General features: G+C 43.5%; 1 pseudogene; it reads left to right on the top strand.

Moving 5' to 3' along the window:
- The first annotated feature begins 670 nt into the window (after positions 1-670).
- LOC124029398 lies at positions 671-3,543 on the top strand (annotated as a pseudogene).
- Positions 3,544-5,484: the final 1,941 nt, after the last annotated feature.

Genomic DNA, 5,484 nt, shown 5'->3' with positions numbered 1-5,484 from the left:
ACTGTACCTAGCCTTTCACCATACTTTATAGTGACTATACTGTACCTAGCCTTTAACCATACTTTATAGTGACTATACTGTACCTAGCCTTTAACCATACTTTATAGTGACTATACTGTACCTAGCCTTTCACCATACTTTATGACTATACTGTGACCATACTTTATAGTGACTATACTGTACCTAGCCTTTAACCATACTTTATAGTGACTATACTGTACCTAGCCTTTAACCATACTTTATAGTGACTATACTGTACCTAGCCTTTCACCATACTTTATAGTGACTATACTGTACCTAGCCTTTCACCATACTTTATAGTGACTATACTGTACCTAGCCTTTAACCATACTTTATAGTGACTATACTGTACCTTGCCTTTCACCATACTTTATAGTGACTATACTGTACCTTGCCTTTCACCATACTTTATAGTGACTATACTGTACATGTCCTTGCTTTTCAACATACTTTTATCTCAATGCTTTATATGTGCAACATTGTAACTAATAAAATGAAGACTGCGTCAACTTTGTAACTGACTGCATCAGGCTGCCTGGAGAAGCATCAACAGGAGAAGACTGCATAGCAACTGTGAAGTAGGATTTTCAATTGGTGCATAAATCGAAAGAGGGTGTGGCTTCACTACACAGAGGAAAATATATATTTGACTTTCAGTTTCATTTCTTTGTTTGCGACAGTTGGTTTTGTCCAGTTTGACATATTTTTCAGCGTTGGAAAGACTTTGAAAAAAATAAATCATGAAAACGTTTTTTTCCGTAGTTGCTTTCTGCGTCGTGTTGGTGACCATAAACGCACGAGAATGTAAGTAAAGTATAGGAATGACTTTGTAATTATGATTCGGCTATATTGGTGGGATTGTGTTGTGTACGATCTTAATTTGATTTCACCAACGACGTTCCTGAAAACAATTATGTATTTCCTTAATTTATGTCTTAAATCGACAGCAAATGTGTACTTTGTATGGGTTACACTTTTAAGCAAATGTATATTGAGCAGAGAGATTACTATTTTATTTTTTATAGTGAGAATAAGATAATAAACTTCTGTGATACAGATTATGTGTGTGCGGGCGCCTGCCTGACTGTAAGATTCCCTCTTCCACCTGTAGCTCCCCCCATGGTGAAGGTGTACAGCCGTAACCCAGGGAATATGGGAAAGACAACACCCTGATCTGTCACGTGAGTGGCTTCCACCCCCCTGACATCAGCATCCAGCTCCTGAAGAACGGCGTGGAGATCCCCGACGCCAAGCAGACAGACCTGGCCTTCCAACAGGGATGGCAGTTCCACCTCACCAAGAGTGTTGGATTCACACCAGCCAGCGGAGAGGAGTACACCTGTAGAGTCCGTCACCTGAAGAATCTGAATACCTACATCTGGGGTGAGTTACTAGTGTAGTTAGAGGAGTACACCTGGGGTGAGTTACTAGTGTAGTTAGAGGAGTACACCTGCAGAGTCCGTCACCTGAAGAATCTGAAGACCTACACCTGGGGTGAGTTACTAGTGTAGTTAGAGGAGTACACCTGGGGTGAGTTACTAGTGTAGTTAGAGGAGTACACCTGCAGAGTCCGTCACCTGAAGAATCTGAAGACCTACACCTGGGGTGAGTTACTAGTGTAGTTAGAGGAGTACACCTGGGGTGAGTTACTAGTGTAGTTAGAGGAGTACACCTGGGGTGAGTTACTAGTGTAGTTAGAAGAGTACACCTGGGGTGAGTTACTAGTGTAGTTAGAGGAGTACACCTGGGGTGAGTTACTAGTGTAGTTAGAGGAGTACACCTGGGGTGAGTTACTAGTGTAGTTAGTAGTTAGAGGAGTACACCTGGGGTGAGTTACTAGTGTAGTTAGTAGTTATAGGAGTACACCTGGGGTGAGTTACTAGTGTAGTTAGAGGAGTACACCTGGGGTGAGTTACTAGTGTAGTTAGTAGTTAGAGGAGTACACCTGGGGTGAGTTACTAGTGTAGTTAGAGGAGTACACCTGGGGTGAGTTACTAGTGTAGTTAGTAGTTAGAGGAGTACACCTGGGGTGAGTTACTAGTGTAGTTAGAGGAGTACACCTGGGGTGAGTTACTGGTATAGTTAGTAGTTAAAGTACAGGTGTAGAGTCCCACACGTTGCTAAGTTCTCTTTCAGAATCTGACTTCTCTGTGTGTGTGTGTGTGTGTGTGTGTGTGTGTGTGTGTGTGTGTGTGTGTGTGTGTGTGTGTGTGTGTGTGTGTGTGTGTGTGTGTGTGTGTGTGTGTGTGTGTGTGTGTGTGTGTGTGTGTGTGTGTGTGTGTGTGTGCGTGTGCGTGTGTGTGTGTGTGTGTAAGAGAGTTAATCATAATATAATATATCCATTGACTGACAGAAACCAACTATTCCTATTTCCTCTACAGAATCAGATATGTAAGGCTTCGGTGTTCATCGCTGCAGGTGTGTATGTCTGATCATTTCATTTGTAGAGAAACCGTCTATTTAGATGGCAGTTCTTTAGCTTTGGTCACTAACAATTGGTGGTTATTGTAATACTGTAGAGAGCTGAATAGGGCTGGACAATATGGTAGGGCTGGGCGATATGGTAGGGCTGGGAGATATGGTAGGGCTGGGAGATATGGTAGGGCTGGGAGATATTTAACAATACATTTAATGAACATGTTACATTGTTGACAGCACATTGTTTAAAGTTGTGCACTTTAAATGTAGCCTACAGCTCTGAGGACTGTTAGCCTAGGCTACTGTTAGACAAACACTGCTGCTGTTAGCCTAGGCTACTGTTAGACAAACACTGTTGCTGTTAGCCTAGGCTACTGTTAGCCGAGGCTACTGTTAGACAAACACTGTTGCTGTTAGCCTAGGCTACTGTTAGCCGAGGCTACTGTTAGACAAACACTGCTGCTGTTAGCCGAGGCTACTGTTAGACAAACACTGTTGCTGTTAGCCGAGGCTATTGTTAGTGTTGGATCCTGTATTTTACATTATAGCCATTACCATATATATGATTGAATATTATCTGCTGTTGGCTTGTGTGGATGTATGTATGTGTTATGCAACATAGCTGACATGAAACATTGTTAACAGTTTCAGGGCCATGGGATTTTCTCATGATGGAAAAATACAGAGTAGCATGAAGACAGGAACTGTTCAATGAGTTGGGAGGGGGGCACATTCAGAGCAGGGTGTTGCGAGAACAAGCGGTCTTTTGTTAGATAACAGGAGCCAGGTGCGAGATAACGGTATGGAGCATGAGACCCTGGATGTTCTTCACAAGCAACATTTACATCTATCAACAGAAGCGCCAAGAGGCGGGGACCCGTCTGAACGCCTGCAATAGGCTGAGCAAGTTTAAACCACGCCCAGTCTCTACTGTGATAGGCCAACAGACGGGTTGGAACTGTCTATCACAGTATAAAGAATACTGTTTTACATACGTCTTGTCAGTTCCCTGTTCTGCCCTGCGTGGTATTACAGTGAGCCCGTATATACGAAAATTGCATTTGCCATTTATGACTTAGCTAATAAAAAATACATAGTATAAAATCGGTGACTCATTGTTATATTTATCCTGATACCAGATTTGAATTTACGCAACTCTAACATTAGCCAAACACTGTTGCTTTTAGCCGAGGCTACTGTTAGCCAAACACTGTTGCTGTTAGCCGAGGCTACTGTTAGCCAAACACTGTTGCTGTTAGCCTAGGCTACTGTTAGCCAAACACTGTTGCTGTTAGCCTAGGCTACTGTTAGCCAAACACTGTTGCTGTTAGCCGAGGCTACTCTTAGCCAAACACTGTTGCTTTTAGCCGAGGCTACTGTTAGCCAAACACTGTTGCTGTTAGCCGAGGCTACTGTTAGCCAAACACTGTTGCTGTTAGCCTAGGCTACTGTTAGCCAAACACTGTTGCTGTTAGCCTAGGCTACTGTTAGCCCAAACACTGTTGCTGTTAGCCTAGGCTACTGCTAGCCCAAACACTGTTGCTGTTAGCCTAGGCTACTGTTAGCCCAAACACTGTTGCTGTTAGCCTAGGCTACTGTTAGCCAAACACTGTTGCTGTTAGCCTAGGCTACTGTTAGCCAAACACTGTTGCTGTTAGCCGAGGCTACTGTTAGCCAAACACTGTTGCTGTTAGCCTAGGCTACTGTTAGCCCAAAGACTGTTGCTGTTAGCCTAGGCTACTGCTAGCCCAAACACTGTTAGCCTAGGCTACTGCTAGCCCAAACACTGTTACTGTTAGCCTAGGCTACTGCTAGCCCAAACACTGTTGCTGTTAGCCAAAAACACACATCTGAATAGCACCCTAAGAACCGCAATCTGGATAGCTGAAAAGAAAGCATGATATTATTTGAATAGTGAAATAATTCTCCATTCTGATTGGTTTAATAAACTGTTCAATAAAACTTCAAACAAAAATAACCATCTTTAGCATGTTCATACGTTTCTGCAATTCCTGCACTCAATTTGAGATCATTTCCACACTGCCACAATAGGGCAGCACGATATGGGCAAACAATCGCAGCCGTGTTTTTTTTAACCAAATATTGCAATTGCGATTTAGATCAAAACACAAAACTGTTAGAATCATGGAAATAGGATGAATATTCTAATTCTATAGTTAGAATATAATAGTGGGCACTTTGAATACAGTGTTGTTTGGCATCCTACGGTGTTGTTTGGCATCCTACAGTGTTGTTCGACATCCTACGGTGTTGTTCGACATCTGTTTGACATCCTACGGTGTTGTTTGACATCTTACGGTGTTGTTCGACATCCTACGGTGTTGTTTGGCATCCTACGGTGTTGTTTGGCATCCTACGGTGTTGTTCGACATCCTACGGTGTTGTTTGGCATCCTACGGTGTTGTTCGACATCCTACGGTGTTGTTTGACATCCTACGGTGTTGTTCGACATCCTACGGTGTTGTTCGACATCCTACGGTGTTGTTTGGCATCCTACGGTGTTGTTAGGCATCCTACGGTGTTGTTCGACATCTGTTTGACATCCTACGGTGTTGTTTGACATCCTACGGTGTTGTTTGGCATCCTACAGTGTTGTTTGACATCCTACGGTGTTGTTTGCCATCCTATAGTGTTGTTCGACATCTGTTTGGCATCCTACGGTGTTGTTTGACAGCCCTACGGGTGTTGTTTGGCATCCTACGGTGTTGTTTGGCATCCTACGGTGTTGTTCGACATCCTACGGTGTTGTTCGACATCCTACGGTGTTGTTCGGCATCCTACGGTGTTGTTCGGCATCCTACGGTGTTGTTCGACATCCTACGGTGTTGTTTGACATGACAATGAATGAAAAGTTATAGAACAGCTGCATAGTTGTCATCAAAGTCTTGAACACAAGACTAGTGTGAAGTGGTGGTCTCCTCCTGGTCGAGCAAAACATCGCTCCCGAGTGACAGGGTGCGGGGCTAGATCTGAAACAACGCTCCCCGAGTGACAGGGGACGGGGCTAGATCTGAAACATCGCTC

Source organism: Oncorhynchus gorbuscha, unplaced genomic scaffold (genome assembly GCF_021184085.1).
Source record: "Oncorhynchus gorbuscha isolate QuinsamMale2020 ecotype Even-year unplaced genomic scaffold, OgorEven_v1.0 Un_scaffold_6217, whole genome shotgun sequence".
Lineage (NCBI taxonomy): Eukaryota > Metazoa > Chordata > Actinopteri > Salmoniformes > Salmonidae > Oncorhynchus > Oncorhynchus gorbuscha.
Note: the sequence above shows the minus strand (reverse complement) of the source record. Positions and strands in the feature narration are given on the sequence as shown.